This window comes from Uloborus diversus, chromosome 10 (genome assembly GCF_026930045.1).
Source record: "Uloborus diversus isolate 005 chromosome 10, Udiv.v.3.1, whole genome shotgun sequence".
Classification (NCBI taxonomy): Eukaryota; Metazoa; Arthropoda; class Arachnida; order Araneae; family Uloboridae; genus Uloborus; species Uloborus diversus.
This window is the reverse complement of record NC_072740.1, coordinates 68,293,204-68,314,222: the sequence shown is the minus strand read 5'-3', so window position 1 is coordinate 68,314,222 and position 21,019 is coordinate 68,293,204. Positions and strand designations below refer to the sequence as shown.

At 33.6% G+C, this 21,019-nt stretch overlaps 1 protein-coding gene across 1 annotated transcript in view; it reads left to right on the top strand.

Annotated features, from left to right (window-relative positions):
* Positions 1–21,019, top strand: part of LOC129231734 (glutamate receptor 1-like) — a 376,261-nt gene that overhangs the window by 268,870 nt on the left and 86,372 nt on the right. The gene's annotated exons all lie outside the window — the stretch shown is intronic.

Sequence of the window (21,019 nt, the reverse complement as noted above, 5' to 3'; positions counted from 1 at the left end):
CGAGCTAAAAAGCTCCTTCGAAACACAGTAGAAATCTACGAGGGTCATTCAAAAAATTAGTTGCACTGCTCAAGAAAACAAATAAGGACATAAATTTTACAATAACGTTATTTATATGTTAAAGTTCCACTCAAAATCTACTTTTCAACGTAACCACCTACGTCACTTAAGCCTTTGTCGATAGGTGGTACAAGTTTTTAAATGCCTTCTGCAAAGAAATCCCGTCCAATGCCCGATAACCATTGTTGGGCTGCTTTCACTTCGTCATCCGAATGGTGTCATCGCTTTGAAAGTTCTTTTTTCACGGGATAAAAAACATGGAAGCCAGATGGTGAAAGGTCTGGGCTATAAGGAGGGTGATCCCACACTTCTCACCTAACCTTGGTCTTCCCTCGCGCTCAGCGTCGTCAATAGCTGTACACCCAAGCTCAAACATGTTGCACCATTTCGCGATAGCTTGACGTGACACTGAATTGCATTTTCACCATACACTCCATGCAACTGCCCATACATTTCTCTCTCTCTCAGTGCCGTAGCACCTTTTTGCCCAAAAAGAACGAATCCCTGCACGCTATTTTAATTTGGTCACTACTTATAGCTGTCGAGACATATTTGCGACTGATTAACAGAAGAGCAAAACCTGCCTCGGAGAAGCTGCTACGTTACACGAAAAAGGTACATGTCTGAAATGTTGCTCCACAGTGCCATCAAAATAGTGTTAGACGAAACATATTTACGAAGTAGTGCAACTAGCTTTCTGACGTAGTTATATGTTTTTATTTTCTTTTCCTTCGTTTTGAAAAAATTAAGCACCTAAACACATGTTTTGCTTAAAATATGAAGCTTGATTTTTTAAAATTACTTTTTTTTTTGGAAAACAGAAAGTTCAGAATTGCACACGAAATTCATGGATATTGCATTAACACTGCTTGCATACAATTGTTTTGACGCATGAGTTGGTAACTACTATTTTTTCTATACGTAGTATATATTTTTATGAAGAATACAGGGAAACCTCATCATCAAAAAAGCTTCAGTATTGTTATGCTTTTAATGAGATTAAGAGAAAACTTTCGTTTTATTTCATGCAATCAAAGTAGTATTAAAAGGATTTAATTTTGAGTCTAGATAATTATTTGGTAAATAGGTCCTCAAAACTATTCAAGCATAATTATATAAAATTAGTTTAACACATGCTCAGTTACTAAGTCCCTTTGATTTCCGAATTTTGTCACCATTCAAAACGTCTTTAATCAATTTCTTACATTAATGCCCTAAATTCTTTCTAAACAATAGATAAAGTTTGAAAAAAAAATCTTCAATTTTATGAACGGTGTTAGTTTTAAACAACTCAAAAATACATCTAGAGTTTAATTTCAGAAATTGAGGGAGTGGGAGGAGGGGCATGCAAGTGTTCTCGGAAATTCAAAAAATAGAGTTCAAAATAATCATAAACATTGAGCAGAAAACCCTTTCAAAACTTGCACCCGAGTTTGTTTTGACGTGCAATGGCGGATTTAAAATACAGCAAATGTTGCAATTGCGCGAGAGGCCCCATAACCATAGGGCCACCGAAAGAGTTACAAAAATGCGAATGATAAATGTTTTACAACTTTTGTGATCCCCAAAATGTATTTCGACGGGCCCCAAACTTCTAACTCCGCCGAAGCGATACAGAAAAGACTGCATTACTGTGATTCATATTACAAATATCGAAAAATTAAAAATTACCGTCGGTTCAACGGGAATCTAATAAAATGACACAAAAATCGGTTTCGCCATCTCATATTTGTTTCTATAGTCTCCAATTCGGCAATATATCACCAAATGATAGTCAGTCTGAGACGCTATATAAGTTTTGCATTGAAATAACTAATTAATAGCCACAAAAAATGAGTAAACAGGCTTTTCAGAACACACGATCGAAAACAAAAAGGGAAGTGCACAACTGGAACGTCCGCAGACCCCACATACGCAACTTTAACCTTCTACAGATTATCATTTTTGAGTTATGACTTATGACAGATACATACGTACATCCTGCTGCAAGAAACAACGCAATAATTAACTTGTTTGGTACCTGAATGTAGTATTAAAAACTCTCTTCTAGGGATGACTAAAAATAGAAATTCATACTGAAATTTAAGTAAATAATTTTATATGAAAACAACAACTCCATTTACTTTGTATTAAAAAGTAAAACAGCAAAGGTTCTTTTTTTTTCAAAAACATCGGCTTATTCCATCGGCTTTTTGATGTTTTTTAAGGCCGATGGACCGATGTTTCCCGCAAGTTAGCATCGACCGCCGATGCCGATGGCTAAATTGTTGAACCATCGGCGCCGATGCATTGGTCGAGTCCTATTTATTAGTATAATTTTTTTACCTTACAAACACTTTTATCTGCATATACCTACATTTTTTTGAAGTAAATAAATGGAAAAAAAAAACTATTGTTATATACAGCATGAGAATGAATTTCTTCTTGTTAAGAAACTAGTTACTTAAGTTTTGTCTCACATCCATTGAAATAAATGAGAGAATGTTGTAGAACATGTTCTTGCGGAAGAAATGCAGACTAAAAATATCAGTTTCAATATTTCAAAAAAAATATAGACCAGTCAACTTCTATGCTGTGTAATAAAAATTTGAAAAATAATTTAAATTGAAATACAGATTTCTTTTTGATGACCATAAAATGTCTGCAAACGTGCAAACTATTTAGAGAAAACTGTAAGAGAATTTTTTGTGTAGATTTTCTGTAGATCTAATTGAAGAAAATTTACAGATTTTTTTATCTTCAAAAAATCTGCAGAATATTAAGAGAAAACTAAAAAGAACACTTATTTGTGTGGATTTTCTGCATATTATGTTGAAGACAAAATGCAGATTTTGTTTGTCTTCTAAAAATCTGCAGAAATCTTGAAAAATACTTCAAAAAAAATTCTTTTTTGCAGATTTTCTGAAGATTATTTTTAGCTGGGGTCGCCTCTCAATCAAGTCGAAAATCGCTGAAAAAGTCCGGTTTTATTTCAATCGCTAGTTTTACTACTTAGCTGTTGTAAAATCTAGTCGTATTGTTATGTTGGTTTTTGTAGTCTAATATATAGCACAAAAATTAAATGGAATTTGATAGGAAAACAGACAAGAGCCATTTCATTTAAAAACCAGCTGAGAATCAATTTTTCAAAACTCTGTAAACAATTATGCAACACTGCTATTTTTTACAGCAAGAATGAGTCAGCAAAACAATCGTTATTTAACCGAAAATTAATTCAGTTACGAAAAACTGAGTGAGCACTGCGTGAAATATTTTTGTTTCTTTTTTAAAATCACAAAAATATAAATGAGTAAAAACGTTGGTTTTCATGGTAAACGCCTCATAAATTCTATTAAAAGAAAATAAATAAAACCGCTGATTTTGAAGATATACGCCTCATATAAATGTATTATGTTTAAATCATCAAATCATATACCATTCAGAAGACGATGCATGCAATTAGGACACAATTTATAAATTGTTTCGTGCATATTTTGCCTTCTTATAATGTTCATATATCGATCTAAAAAAAGTAATAAAATTCATTTTCCTTTTCCCAGAAGACATCTCAAGTGTCCTAATAAAAGAACATAAAGAAATGACAACCCCAATCTGCAATTCCGCGCGGAGAAATAATAAATATCAAAACGTCACAAAGGCAAGGAAATCCAAGCACACCCATTTGAAAGCACCACAAAACAAGAATCGCTCCACACTCGAGACGGTGGTGGGGGGGGGGGGCGGAGGCCTCTACCACATCCAGGGAAACCTCACGCTACGGAAATTAAAATCTACCGTGTTGAGTGTAACTCTTTTTACGCAAGCAAACGGCCTTTATAACTGTCCATAAAGAGGAAAGAAAATGTTTCTGCAGTGCGAGAGAGGATTTTTCTCGTACGTGTTTCGTGACTGCAATCTATAGTTCTTGAGGACCGTTTACTTGAGGTAATAGTGGAACATAAAATGCGCTGTAAGGTGTGCATTAGGCAGGGCTTCAAATGGGGAAGGTTTACACATTTAATTGTGAACACTTTAAACGTAGATTGGCAATTCCACGGGTGACTGACTGACATTTTTAAAGAAAAACAGTGCATTTTGTAAAGTTCTACGCAAAATATACGGTGTGCAAACGATCCTGGATTATTGTATTTTTTAAGCTGAATTTAATGGTATAGTTGAATTCTTGAAATATATTTTGGAGGATTAAAAAAATATATCAAAAGCATGGTAACTGATTGACATGGTACTTTTTAAAATGTCAATTAGTTACCGTGTTTTAAACTTTTTTTATGAACCAACATTTATTTTGAGAGCTCAATTAGACCATTAAATTCAGCTTAAAAAATGCAATAAACCAGGAGAAAAGATCGTTTGCACTACGTGTATTTTTCGTTGACGTTAAAAAATACACACTGTTTTGCTCTAAAAATGTCAGTCCGTTACCCGTGGAATTGTCCAGATGTATATCTACGTTTTCAAAGTAGAAAAGATCTACTATTAGGAGTTTTTGGAATACCGGTAATTCTTTACGGTTGTATAATTATACCTAGGTGAGTGAATGATTTTCATTAATTTTTCTTTGAAATGCACAAGTCTATTTGAGTTCTTGTTTAACAATTAAACAGCAACTAGGTGACCCGTGCGCAGCATTCGCACTCGAGGAAAGGAATTCAAAATTCCGGTTCTTAAAATATTCCTTTTTGTATTAGAGCAAGAGTGATTTGTTTGTTTATTTGGCGTTAAGATCTTTAAATCGACCCCCGTATTTTTGTTGTTTGATGGAGTATTTAGGAAACATGAAAAATATGCCATCAAAAGTTAAAAGCGTGTTTCGTTATCTTACTGGCCTTTTGGGTAAGACAAACAGCTAAAAGTAAACCTTAAGAGGAAAAATGTAAATGTAAAAATACTCGTACATTCAAATAATTGCATTGTTCGGGCCAGTACGTTCTCTTGTCCCATAAACAGCATGCTCTCAACCTATCTCAATCACAAACAGATCCCCAGATGGAAAGTATCCTGCTGTTTGTTTCTGATAAAATGTCTTAATAATTAATTTCTAATGACAGACTCCATGCCTGGGAGATAAGTCCTAAATATTTTATAATTTTTGCTGAAAAATCATATCCGCTACTAAAACGGTTTTTCGAAATTTCATTTTTTGCAAACATAAACAAAATTTCACTTTTGGCACTGATCGAAATAATATTTGCGACTTTAACTGTGGTACTACTTTTAGTGGAAAGAAATGAAATTTAAGTATTAAAAAATAATAACAATATACCACTCATAATTTCTAAATTTGGAAGTTTAGTAAAATAGAAGCTTCTTCTTTTGATCTCTGGTTTTTACTTGATGGTCAACTGAATTGGGTAAAATACTCTTAGAAAAGGAGGAGCTGCGAACATAGTTTCAAGGTAGATGGTGGCTGTTTAAGAACAGGTGATAAATCAATAGGCTTATTAAAGTACAGTTCCCAACTAACTTGGGTCTGGAAAATAGGTGTAGGAAGGCAACTTATTCCTTTGCTTCCTTGTCGGTTTTTTAGGGTATCTAAAGTTGGGAAGGGGCTGAGCTAGTACGAAGCTGCGAAAAATGTGTCAAGGAAGTTGACAGCTGTGAGAGAACATTTAAGGAATCTACAGGCTGTCATGGAAATTTTGCTATCGTATTTGCGTTTTAAGGAAGATGGGTGAAATGGTTAGAATCACTGGTTCAGTCCTTTTCTTTCCAGAACTCATTCAGCAACAGTAATATACCATGCTTTAAAATCTCTATCTGCATAAATGTTGATGTCTAGCATTTTACTCAAATACAATGGATACTCAAAAACTGTTGGAAAAGTTGATGGCCGCAGAATCCTCTCGTCTTCTTGCCCGTCTAGGTCGTTTGTCACTTTACCTTATGCTGACATTTTTGCTTTGAGTTTGTTTGTCAGTACCGTAGCTTATCGCCAACAGCATACACAACACATAGTTCTGTGTATTACAACTTGTATTTTTCACATAATGAATGAAAGAAACCAAAATCTTAATGTTGTCAAGCAATTCCCTTTCGTTGTAAAGTCAAAAAATTTTATCACAAGCAAGAAAAATCAGTCTTATTCTTTAACAGTAAGTTACCGCCCCTAAGCTAAGGCAGAGCTACATGCAATGAACCAGATAGCCCGGTTATCACATCCATAAAATAGTTTCGTTCGTTAGTGGTTTACAGCTCACAGAGCAATCTATTCCGAGATCCCTTGCTGTGGACTTCGTTACACATCACCTGAGTCTCAAAAATACTTGATGTAAATATCAGAATGAGTTATAAAAATACTAATTTCTCCATCTTATTCTATTATTGCACTATTCATTCTACCACTCTATTAGACCTCCTAAGAGTACTAAAATCAATACTTACCTACTTCAACCATGTTCTAAAAAAGAACCTACTGAAATCTTATTACAGAAAGGCGCAGACACTGTTCGTTCACTAGCCAAAGAAAACAGTGTAGTAATCTACACAGATGGTTCCTCTGACATTGACTGTAATAGAGGTGGCGCAGGCATCTCCATCATTTATCCCTCAGGAAACAACGTCAAACTTAAAATATCCACTGGCCAGATCGCCTCAAACTTCACCAGCGAACTCATTGCTATTAAAGCGGCTCTTTCTTAATGTCTCTCTTCCCCTACTCCTAAAAACCAAATGGAAGAAATCGTGATCTTTTCCGACTCAAAATCAGCACTCGAAGCCATACGTAACGGTGTGACAAGACTGACGCAAGAAATTGATTTTCTTCTCCACTCTCTCAACATAACTTGTGTCCTCCAGTGGATCCCCGCTCACGTCGGAATCGAGGGAAATGAGTGTGCAGATGCCCTAGCAAAGGAAACACGTGACGAAGATCAACCTCTAACAGCCACCTTCACAGACGTGATTGCTGTTGCCAGGCGAAGGATCTACGATCAGCTTTTCAAGCAAGACAACTATCTCCGACCTTCAGTGCCCAAGAAACCTCTCTTCTACAATAGCTAGGCTACGCACTGGACATTTCAAGGACATGAAGATATTACCAACTAAAAATAAATCCTATCAGATCTGCAAGCACTGTCCCCATTTACAACTCACCCCGGATCATGTTTTTAATTGTCAGGCCATAATTTTCTCCCTCCTCCAACTTGGAGCACCACCAATTGAAATCCTGTACAGTCATCGGGCTTCAGAATTAGCAGATCTTGTTATCAAGACTTTTGGAGACATCTAAACCTTCCGCACTCTGCACGTCATCAGACAGGACAACAACATTCTATTATTACTATATTAATTACTTATTAATATATAATGCTATATAATTAACTTAGACAATTATTTAAACTAACTTATATCACGTTTTTAGATGCGATTGAATTACATTGTACAAGTATCACGGGTATTTGGGTAATGCAAAAGCATAAGGATTTTAGTATATTTTTGTATATCATAGTAAGTAATTATCTATATTAGTAGTAACTCACAAGTAACAAAATCAAATGTAGTTTTTTGCAAAATTATTTGCAATAAATAATGCTAATAATCCAATGAGATGCCTAGTAACTTTTCTTTTTCATTTGGAAAGCCAGACTTGAAATTACAGCTGATTACACATTTTTTTAAGGAGCAATATGAGCAAAATATTTCATACAGCATCGCTCTACTCATTAATTTCTGTATTCCATGTTAGAAGATACATATCAGGGTATACATAATAAAATAACCGACAAAACGGAAACTATTAGCACCTCAATCCTCGTGCACATCAGATTAATTTCAACATCGTTTTCCACTCTGTCACATGACGAAGTCAATATCAGATTGGTGAGTCGAATACGATTTTGCTAACGAGACTGGTCGAAAACGACAGGGGAAAAAAGTTGCGTAGAAAAATAGCCTTGTATTAGTCAGAATACATGACGAGTCTTGCACCGGTCAGTAACATAGTAAATGAAAAAACTTTAGGACTTTTTTAAAGTGTTGCTTAATCTGCAATCTATACTATTTTCTTTCATAATCTATGAATAAAACTTAGCTTTTCGTTCTGTGAGGCAGTTTCTTTTTTATAATCCTCGACTATCTCATACAACGTGATTTAAGCTTAACCTAGCGGAATGAAAGAACCAGGGAAATAAAGATTATCTTAATCCCCTTACATGCAAAGTATTTACTAGTAAAGTAGAGCCTTCATTACATCTAAAACTCTGCTATTACTAAGAATGTTTAACTCATTTTTCTCGCAGAATTGCTTCCATAAAGCATATCTTAAAATAATAATCCATGAAAAAACAAAAAATCAATCCACGCACTTGGAAAAAAATATCTTTGTTCGGAAGGTCTTTTCTCATCGCTAGATATTTAAATCTTTCCAAAGAAATGACTTAAAATAAATCATCATTAAAATTATTTGAGAAGAATTTTTATTTAGGCAGATTTAATCTTTATTACGCTCGAGTTTCGTTTTATCCGAGCTGAAAGCAAGGCTTTTCAATCTCGGATTTTCAAAATTAAATATTACAACTTACTGGAGGAAAGTTATCTGAAGATTTTAAGTACATAATTTCGAACGAGCAATAAATTTCCTACTGAATGAAAAATTTAATGTTCTTTCCGAGCTGGAATTCTATTTGAATCACTTAAAAGATGTATTTCTAAAGACATGGCAGCTTATCAGAAAAATGAATAGTAACCTCCGTCCTTAAATGTGTGACACAGAGAGAACAATATTTATGTATCTATGAGTTTGTGAAAATTAACGTATTAGGACTAAATTATCCTGTTTTTTAATTCAAAAGCAACAGTAAAACTTGGATGCAGGACAGTTTGAGCCTTTTATTTCATTACTGATTCACAAAAGAGGGTAGTTTCAACTAAAGCCCTAGATCTTACTACCAAACGGCACGAACTTGAGGGTCACGGATTTGGACAAAATTCTAGATATAGGTCAATTCACACTAGGTATGAGCGCAGGTAAAGCGGTTCGACTGCATAGGCCCTAGTTCGGCTGCAACGGGGGACAGAAGTTGATAACTAGGACCCAGGATGCAACGGAGTTTCCTTTAAAATTACCATTTTTTCATCAATTTTTCTGCTACTGTACTGCAGTATGAGCCATTTGCATGCTTATCTTCGAATTAATTATGTTGGATACTAGTTTTCAATAAGCGGTTCTCAAATTTAAATTGGTTACTACTTTTAATTTCAATAACTTGAATGCAAAAATAACATAGTTACAGGATAGTTATCATTTGCAAATGAAACTAATTATTTTCGTTTTATATTAATCGTGTGCTAGTAAAAAGTATTTATCGTTTGCTGATAAAAACATTTACTTTAACTAGATATTTATCGTCTGCTACCAAAGATACCCCACATTGATAAGCAAAAATGGGAGGAGAGAAAAAGCTCTGACATATTGCACATGGCACACACACAAAAAAGAAAAAAAAAATACAAGATCGTTTCGACTTTTCAAATAACTTAGATAGTGCCCATAAATAAATACGTGTTCTCCCTTGTCCTCAATTTACTAACAAAAGATGCCAAAGGGGTTGGGAGATCGAACATAGTGTTGAAGTCTGAAATTCTAATGGAAACGCCATTGCATTTCTAGGGCCAAACTAGCAACTTTGGGCCCTCGTTGCAGCCAAACCAGGGCCTATGCAGTCAAACCGCTTTACCTGCGCTCATACCTAGTGAGAATGGACCTATAGCTAGAATTTTGTCAAAATCCGTGACCCTCAAGGTTGTGCCGTTTGGTCGTTAGCTTAAGTAGCGACACATCCGCCATCTTGGGGCTAAAGGACGCGTCCTTCCTGCGTCTGCTAGAATGAAATAGCGTGTTCTGCTTCTTGATTATGGATTAACATAGAGTTAATAAGAAACAACAATCAAGAAGAAAAACACTAAACTTCACCATAATCAGACATAGGAAGAAACCTTTAACAAGAGAGTCGTTTCAACTAAAGCCCTAGATTGTAGTTTAACGACACATTCGCAATCTTGGGTCTAAATAACACTTCCTTCCTATGTATACCGTAAGGAATATGCATGGTTTGCTTCTTGAGTGAGGTGCTTCTTGATTATGGATTAACAGAGTTAATATGAAACCACAAACACCTTACTTCACCCTATAGGAAGAAAGCATTGTTTAGCTCCAAGATGGCGTACGTGTTGCTACTAATTCTACGATTCAGGCTTTTAGTTTCAACCATGGATAGTTTTTGTAACATTAAGCACTTCACGTAAGGTCAAACTGCGAATACTATTAAAGTTTTTAATTGAATATTGGTACCATTTGTGCGAAAAAAAAATGTTGGTCAAGCAAAACATTCGTTTCATATATACAAGAACCAAAAACAAAAAGTATGATATAATGCGTTAAAATACCGACTCTTTCAGGGAAAAATTAGTTTCATCTAACCATTGATAAGAACATATATACATACATACATATTGTAAATACAATAAGGAGATATTAGGTGAGATAAAAGTATAAAAAAATCGAATTCGGTGAAAAATGCGTAAAACAGAGTATTACAAAATAAGTAAACATTTAACACAATTGAGAAAAAAATTTTGAATTTACGTTTACCCAAGTATTCCCAATAATTTTCAGCGAGGCGTATAAGCATATGTTTTCATTTTAATACTTACCTTCTCCCTTGAAAACAACTTCAAGAGTAAATTCATTTTTATAAAATGAGTACCGTAAAAAGCAATAAAATGAAAATAGAAGTAAAGCTAACTTAAAGCTTTAAGAAAGGAGAAAAAGGCATGTTTCCATGTACACCAGCGACAATTGCACTTATCACAATGCAGGCGAAGAATTCCATTTTTAAACTGCGCTGCATATGAACGCTTGAACAGTGATCCCTTTTTCTCCCAGTCTTATTATTAATAATGTACAAAAATACAACTCTTTAGCTACGAGAGAGTCGTTATAAAGTTTCTTTTTCTATCGTTGAGCTTTCTAATGGCTATATCTATCGGTATCTCACGAAATATTTCTCGCTGAGCGCAAATCCTTCTCAGTTATTTTATAACGGAACTTCGATACAAGCAATAACGAAATAAAGTCATGCGTTTCATTTATTAATATTTTATTTTCTCTTTACTATGCTCTCATAAAAATTTAAACCTGAAGCTCTTTCGAGTAAAACGCAAGAGCTATGTATACGGAGCAGTTTTTTGAAATCTTAAATCGATATGAAATTAATGTTAGTTTTGAAAAACGTTAGTTATAAAGATACCCCGCATTTTCTTTTCATGTTTTCAACATGAAATCCTGCTTGCATTTGTAATTCAAAACACTCTTTGTACACGTAGCCACGTTTTTGGAATAAAGTTTCTGTTCGTGTATGTATAGTTGCAGCTTTGGGAATCAAATAACACATGTACAAGAAGGTTGTTTTTTGAAGGAAATAAAAATATAAAGTAAGGTATTTCATTGATGAGACGGATATGTATTTTTGGCAGTTTTAGAGCAAGAATATGAAAAAAAAAATCTTTAGAAATTCTCTCCGTGATCTTGTATTCAAATGTTTCATCTATGCATATCATATCAAAAAGTAAGACATTTCTGGTATAAAATGATTGTTGGATATCAAATGGCTGTATAGTTTTCATGTAGTATTTTACTATATGAAAATACACTGTATCGACATTATATGAAAGAATTATATATTGCCATTTTAAATACACACATTTTTAATTTGGCATTTCTTCTTATTCTTTTTTTAACACGCTTTTATTAGCTTCACTTGTATGTTTGTAACTCTCCTTTGGACTAACAGCTAGTGTCTTATTTCTGTTAGTACATTCCACCACTTTATAAGCATTCGTAGCCGAGCGGTCTAAGGCACGGGTCTTCGCTGACGCCCACCTCCGGGAATCATTGGGCGTGCGTTCTAATCCCGTCTACACCGAAATTACGTTTATAATCCTGCAACTCAATTTTCGCCTACTTTTTGTGATCGGATTCTTTTAAAATTTGGAATGCAACCTCAAACCCGATGGCAATGCAATATTCTATGATCAAATTGATTTTTTAACTATAAGTTATTAGTTTATTTTAATTAACACGCTTTTCTTAGCTTAACTTGTATGTTTGTGGGTGAGTTTGTCTGTTCAACTTTCCTTTGGAAAAATAGCCAGTGGCTTACTAGAATTACTTACAACGTACAAACCAGAGCTGCAGAGGGTACCAATGTTTGCACATGAATTTAACAGAAAGCATTCAAAATGTCTGATGCAAATAATGCAATACAATACTAAGATACATTCCATTATAAAAATCGAACACAGGCACAAAGATTTTATTTAAGAGTTACAAGTGTTAGCAATATTTAGCATCTAAATCTTATTCGAAAATAAAATAATAGTTTAAAAAACTAAAAAAAAAATTAAAAAAAAACACGCTTTAGCAGAAAAATGAACTAAAAAATTGAAAATAATCTTTGGATGACAAGTATACAATGTAATTGATCAAACACTTAATTTTTCTGTAATAGAAGAAAAGCGTGCGGAGCTTCTTATCAGTTGTCTTAAATTTCTTCTACTTGTTATCCATGCAAAAATGTAAATAGGCAACCCCCCACGCTTTTTTTATTACAGTAAAATTAAGTGTCTGGTCAATTAACTTTATATACTTGTCATCCAAAGATTATTTTTAACTTTTTAGTTCATATTGCTACTAAAGCGTGTTTTTATAGTTTTTCAATCTATTATTTTATTAATATAAATATATAACTGAATCTATTTATGCAAACGTGCGAAAAGTCCCAAAACGTCCTGTTTGATTTTGCCGATTTTAGAAGTCAATAGACATGACGGGTATGTGCCGCATTTGATTTGAGTTGAACAACCACAACCCATTAAAACCTAGTAATAGTATTCATTAGATGGTAACATTCACGTATTCAGTGCGCAATATATTGCATTGCAATATTTATTTAGGGCAAAAAAAAAGAAAGAAACGAGGTTCCGTTCTTTCATTAATTTGCCTTCTCACGTATTATTAGAAGCACATGGACATTAGGGTGTCTCGAAAAAATGAAAGTCGTTTTTTTTTAAACGCATACCCTCTTATTTTTTTCCTTTTACATCAAAACCGTTGTAAAAAAAGTTTCATGCAATATAATCAACGTGCAAATAGCACGTGTATTCATAAGCAAGCGAACGCTGGCGACGCGATACTTTGCGAAGCTCAAAACAGCTGTAATTAGTACACAGAAAACAAATGAAAACAGAAAAAAACGTATGTTGGGGATGGGGGGGGGGGGCTTATCTGTGGCAATTTTCAAACCGTCAAACATGTCAGTACGAATTAATTCCGGTCAGCAAGCGCAATATAGTCGTTCCATAGGGAACGAAACATGGCACTGGAGTTGCGAAGTTCTAAAAAAAAAGAGAGATTTTTAATAAGAGTCGTAAAACACCAAATTACGGGCTTGAAACTTCCCTCTAACGGACAAGTTCTGTCTGTTTTGTTTTATAGCATCCGAGAAGTAAATTTAACCATCAGTGAAAGTGCAAACCTCACTATTCGGTAATGCATCATCTTTTGGGAAAATGCACGCATTCCCACCAAATCTTTGCCAAATTATGTGAATAAACTTAAAAACCTGTATCAAATTTGGAGAGACTTACGAAAAAAATGCAAAAAAACTGCAAAAAGTATTCAGGCAGCGCCAACAAGAATTTGAGAGTAATTTAAACAATTTATTCAATATTGCACATGCTGATGCACTTCGGTTAATCAAAATGGCAGAAGATGGAATTTTCTTGCAACTCCAAAGAGAGAACGGCCGACGTGGTCACTTTTGGTAAGGTGGATAAAAAAACTGGTCGACAAAGAGGAAAGGGCTCGACTTTGAGCTGTCAAAGAAGAAAACAGGCGCATGAAATACGATTCCGCTTCAACATCCTCGGAATTGTATGAACCTGTACAAGAAAATTCCTCTTCGAGCTCTAGTGAAAATATTAATTCGGAAGATTCCCAGCTAAAAATAATCTTCAGAAAATCTGCAAAAAAGGATTTTTTTGAAGTATTTTTCAAGATTTTGTGAAGACAAACAAAATCTGCATTTTGTCTTCAACATAATCTGCAGAAAATCCGCACAAAAAAGTGTTCTTTTTAGTTTTCTCTTAATATTCTGCAGATTTTTTGAAGATAAATTGTCTTCAATTAGATCTACAGAAAATCTACACAAAAAATTCTCTTACAGTTTCCTCTAAATAGTTTGCAGGTTTGCAGATATTTTATGGTCATCAAAAAGAAATTTGTATTTCAATTTAAATTATTTTTCAAATTTTTATTACACAGCATAAAAGTTGACTGTTCTATATTTTTTTGAAATATTGAAACTGATATTTTTAGTCAGCATTTCCTCTGCAAGAACATATTTTACAACATTCTCTCATTACAATTTAATTTCAATGGATGTGAAACAAAACTGAAGTAACTAGTTTCTTAACAAGAAGAAATTCATTCTCATTCTGTATATAACAATAGTTTTTTTTCATTTATTTACTTTAAAAAATGTAGGTATATGTGGATAAAAGTGTTTGTAAGGTAAAAAAGCATACTAAAAATGGAAAAATTAAAGTTCAAGAGATTAAAAATATTAATTTTTGTCTCCATTAATTGTTCCTACTTCAAAATTTTTTCACAATTTAAAATTTGTTTATGTTTTTTTCAGTTTTCAGAAAATTAAACACAGTGCTTTTTTTCTAATTTAAATCAGTAACAAATAACTTAAATTTTCCCCCAAGAACTTTGATTAATATTTCGATAAATTAAATTGAAATTTAAAAGCATTTCAACACGTCTGAAACATTTACCTAATAAAAAATATCTGTTTATTGCATTATACAAATAATATGACATGAAAATCAATTTTTATATAAGTGCTTGATTCAAATCAAATAAAAGTAAAATTATAATACATATTTTTTTTGTTGAAAACAAAATAATATTGAATAACACAAGTTATTACATTGTTTGAAAGGGCTTTCAAAAATGCCAATTTCAAGAAGGATACGGATTTGAACAGAGTCAAATTTGTCTCACTTGGGGAAAAATCTTGAAATTAAATAAGAACGAATATGACTTGAAATAATGTTCTCGAACGGTGCGCTGTTCGAGTACAAACGCACCGAACGCCAAGCCTCTTACCGTCCGCGGAGGCCTCGGCCCGTCCCACAATATTCGGGTGCCACAGGGCTACGAGAGTAGATGATCCCTCGACCAGGTGACGCGTATTGTTTTTTTGCTCCGTCACGGAAACAGATAATTAGGGAAATTTCAATTTTCATCATTGGAAACCCATGAAAAAATATTGGATTCATGCCCCGGTTCACAAAAAGGTAAGACACTTTAAAATTCAACAATTATTATTTGATTAAATTAACTTTTATTTAATAAATGTATAGTAGATTAGGGTTAGTATGAAAATTATAATGCCTAGTCGGAGGTTTTTAATTTTTGAAATTCTTACTTTTTCACCGATTGATCTAAAATTTTGCGCGAACATTTACGTTGTCAATATATATTAATAAAAAAAATTTGTGTTACGATGTCTCAATAATAACCAGCCTAATTAACGTAATTACTTTCCACCACGTGGTCGATTTGGGGGGATTTTGCGACATTTTTAATTCTTACAAACAATTCTATTTATTATTTCGTCTTGAAACTTTATACTAATTTTGCAATCATAGCGATGTATTTTTGTGACAAATTTGGTTTGATTATTTAAATTTGCATAAGCTACAAATTAATAAAATTAAATTTTCATTTCGGAGGAGTAGTTCAAGTTTTAATTATATGTTTTATTAAACGAACATAAAACTCCATTCTGTAGTGAATTTACTAATTTTCATTAAAGAAATGTCAAAACTTAAGATTAAAAATAATTTTTGGATTTTTAATTCATTAAGTTCATTTGTCATTAGTTGTTATCTACTATTTTTAATTGGCTGGGTACATTTTTTGCAGTTTATCCACAGATTTTCTGCAGAATATTTAAGTATATTTGTAACATGCTTTCTTCACAAAATCTGCAGAAAAAAATCTGCAGAAACAATTTGCAGAAAATTTGAGCATATTTGGAAAACGCTTTCTGCAAAAAATCTACAAAAAAAAATCTGCAGATTTTCTGTAGAAAGCATGTTTCAAATATGCTTAAATTTTCTGCAAATTTTTTAAAAAGATTTTCTACAGATTTTTTTTAGCTGGGTTTCCCTGAAACATATAAAGCAGTACCTGGAACAAGTTTATCAGAGCCTGGAACAAGTATATTAGAACCTGGAACAAGTATATCAGAACCTGGAACAAGTATTCCAGAACCTGGAACAAGAATTATCAGAACCTGGAACAAGTAAATATGTAATAAGGAGCGATTTTATTACTCCGAAGTCAGTTGATGCAATGGACAGGTGTCCAAGTATACGAGATTATGTGTTTATTCTTGAAGCTACTATTGACGCACTTAAGTGTAACATTGATGAATTTCCCATAGGTATCTTCAATTCAAAGAATTCGAACCGAAAAGCGGAAGGAGCACGAGGAAAGAATAAAATTGGTTTTCAGTACGAGGTACCACATGTAGTGAATTTACCTTGGGATATGAAAATGTTGCCTGCTTTGAGCGCTCAAAAATCAAAAGAATATCGCTTATCTATAGTTATTTCATAATTATGTGACAAACAACTCATTGCTGAGTCTAAACTGGATAATTCTACAGGAAAAAAACAAAAACAGGCTGTTTGAAAGGCAGTTTTAGATTGGAATCTCGAAGACAAAAGTTCAAAACTCTTTTGTTGTGATACTACAGCTTCCAAAACAGGTCCTTTAAGTGGTTCTTGCGCTATTCTTGAGCAAATATTTGTTAGAGAAATGCTTTCCTTTGCTTGCCGCCATCATATATATGAACTGATCTATCCCACTAAAATACAGTGCTATGGAGGAGCTGCGGAGTTGTTCCAAATTGTACCCTAACTTGGAAAATTTACTTGACTTTTACCGTACTGAACTTGCTAATATTACGGTCAGGGTTGACTATAAAGAGTTGATAGAACTGCCTATCATATTTTTAGGTGGATATACCGAAAATGAATTTAAAATAAGACCACCGGGAGCCATGCACAAAGCTCGATGGACGGCTCGAGCGATTTATTCCCTAACTATTACTATTTAGTTCACAACTAAAATTAGATACGAAGGAAAAGGAAACATTGTTTGATGTCTGCTTGTTTGTAGTAACAATATACGTGAACCATGGCTTCAATGCATTTTAACAGTCAAAGCACCCAACAAAGATTTGTGCTTTTTGAAAAAGTGTACGAAAATGTGGACCCAATTATCTCAAAAGCTGCTCTACGAAAACTCATCTAGCTTTTATGGTATGGTCAATAACATTACATTCTTTGATGTGAAAAAGACTGTCTCAATGTTTAGAGCAGTAAACGATGCAACTGAAAAAGAGGTAAAAAGGATGCAGGACTTTCATGGTTTGCTTATAGCTGATGAGGAACAAAAACAATTTGTGTTACGTTGCGTTCAAAAGCACCAGAAGCTCTATCCTGACTGCAAAAAGCAAACATTGAAATAAAAATATGTACAGTAATGTTTCTTGTAGTCTAATATTGTTGTAAATATCTGCTTTAAATAAATTGATGTCACGTGTAGTAAAGAATTATACAGTTAGCAATATTTTCACTGTAATCGCTGTACAGGATTTCAGGTCCAACTTTGACCTCAAGTCGGCATGGGTTCTCGTTAGTTTATTGCAAAAAAACTTTTTTCTCATGTTTCTGAGGTGAAAAGGAAAAAATTTGGAGGGTATGCGTATTCGATTTCACATTTTTTTTTTTTTTTTTGCCATTATATCTTGGGACACCCTAATGGACATATATTGGACAATAAAAAAACAACTATTTTAAATGTGAAAACCGGACAGCAGATAAATTACTGGATTTGACATTTGGTGCGGGATGGGAGGGTTTAAAGCTTGTCTCTTTGCCCTTCCACCGAGTGCATGCAGAGTACATCCGTGGTGAAGTTGTACTTTCGAAAGACCTATAACCGATTGCTATCAGTTGCTATGATCACAGAGTTTTGGAAGATTTTCCTTCCCGCTTAGAGTTATGCTTAAATTGTGGAGCTGTCCCTTAACGATTAGGTGATAGCACCACAATTTAATTGCGAAACTAAATTAACGATTAGGACCAAAGGCGGATAATTGGAGCCCTTACTTTTATAATGACCTTAGCATCTAAGGAGCCTCTCCTTCGTGCCCTAATTTCAAAAGTTCCGAAAATTGCTTAGAATTGGTATTGGCATCTGTACCAACAACATGAAAACACGTGAGTAATGCTGTTTTATTTTTATATTTTTAAACATCAGAAGTGTGTGAGAAAATAACAAAATGCAAACTTTGGGCTGTCCATTAGGTTGTAGTGAAAAAAATCAAAATTTGATAAACGTTAAGTTATAGTGTGGAAAAGTTGCCTTTTGTAGAGATATTTAGTCATGCAAAAGGATTTCGACAGAAAAAAAAATATCTTGAGGGTTCACCCGCGCCTTAACGTTGACCATTATTGCATAAAAAGTGGAAAAAGGTACAATAATTTCACCAAAAATAAAAATTTGATAAATTTGATGTAATATCACTTAAGAGTAGGTTTTTTGTATAGATTACACACCGCACGTGGTCATTTTAATAATCAACTATATTTTAAAGTTCCGCACATGCTTTGAATTTAACGAATATAGCGTCAAAACTGAATAACAACTTGATGCTCCGTACATTGAGGAAAACGTATTAGAAGTTATTATTTGTAAAAATTTGCTACCATATTAATTAATTTTTACATAGATACCGAAAAAAATAAGTAATGCAAGCATTTCTTATCCAGTAAAAAAATAAATAATAATAATTATCCACTTAGTCAATAACTTTAGCTCAAAAATTAAAATTTGCCTGATAGGGAACAATGGCTAAGTGTAAAAATTTGAAAATGTAAATGTAGCTTCAAACAACCGACATAAGTTACACCTCAAAATAAAAGAAGTTGGTAAATAAATTTTAACGATTTTTGAGTTCTCAAACTGTAATCACTATGATTATTATAAAACACAGTTTATAAGTTTATAAGGGAGTTAATAAGTTAATAAGTAAGCGCATAGTTGATAAGCGAGTTGAAATATTTCACTCCTGCCAATTTTCGGTCTTAGGGTCATATTGTGGCGTATTTCTGGATTCTGATTTGACTCGAATAAAGCCTTTATCTAAAGAGTTTTTTGTTCTAAACTCTTGGTTAAACAACTATAGCTAAGCGCTTCTTTATTTAATTTTACCTATCGTCTCACTGCTTTAGTATCACATGTGAGGTTTTGAAAACCGTAAAATTCAGTAGGTACGCCATTAATCACCATTTCTTTCAAAGTTTTATCTGAAATTCACTTTTTGGAGATGTGGAGACAAATTTTTCCACTCCTGCTTATCGATGAGCTCATGGTAGTCTCTCAGCTTCGAAATTGAAATCTAAAATTGTAAATTTTCAATGTCCAGTCGAATTCGTCGTTGTAATCCGACGCAAACCAAGTTCTCTGATGACAATCATCTGCATTCCCCAGTGTAATATTTTTTAGGTTCTCAAAGTAACCACTGTACAGAACTACAGTATTGTTGATGATAGAAACGTCATCTGAGAACATGGTTTCTGTTGGAGTACGATGACAAAGTTGAAGAATTCGATTGGACAACAAAAGTTTAATTCCAGATTTCAATTTCGATGCTGAGAAACTACCTTGAGTTCATTGATAAGTGGGTGTGGGCAAACTCGGATCCTCCACCTGAAATAGGAATTTTAGATAAAACTCTAAAAAAAAATGGTACTTGATGGCGTAACTACTGAATTGTATGATTTCCAAAACCTCATGTTATACTAAAACAGTGAGTCGATGCGTAAAATTAGACAAGGAAGCGTCAACCACAGTTTGTTGTCTAACCAAGAGAGGTGGATTTCTTGGAGTCCGATTAGAATCCAGAAATATTACCCCACATTGCATCACTAAGGCCAAACATTGTTAGGTGTCAAGATAATAAGCCCGACTCGCCAACCAAACTATGCTTTATTTTGAGAAATGTGGTTACAGTTTGGGAACTCAAATATCGTTAAAATATTTTAAGCAAATTCTTTTATTTCGAAGTGTAGTCGGTTGTTTCAAGCTACATTTATGTTTTCAAATTTGCACACTTAACCATTGTTCCTTATCAGGCAAATTTTACTTTTTGAGCTAAAGTTATTGACTAAGTGGAGAATTATCTTTCATTTACTAGATAAGAAATGCTTGTATTACTAATTTTTTCCGTATCTATGTAAGAAATAATAATTATGGAAGCAAATCCTTACAAATAATAACTCCTAATACTTTTACCTCAATGTACGGAGCATTACGATGTTATTCAGTTTTGACGCTATATTCGTCAAATTCAAAGCATGTGTGGAAATTTAAAATCTAGTTAATTATTAAAATAACCACATCCGGTGTGTAATCTACACAACAAACCCTACTCTTAAGCGATAATACATCAAATTTATCACATTTTTATTTTTGATGACATTATTGTAAATTTTTGAACATTTTTTGCAAAATGGTCAACTTCAGGGTGCGGGCGAACCCTCAAGATATTTTTTTCTATCGAAATCCTTTTGCCATGATTAACTATCTCTACAAAAGGCAACTTGTCTGCCTTATTACTTAATGTTTATCAGATTTTGATTTCTTTCATTCCACCCTATTGTCCGTGGTTCTAGGTAGGTGCCTCTATATCTCCAAGTAATCCCACGTATATCAAACCTTGATTCACATTTTTAGCTTAGAGGGTCAAATCTGGAGTATTAGCAGCAGTTATGACACTACAAATAGATTGTGGCCAGATGCGGCACTGTAAAT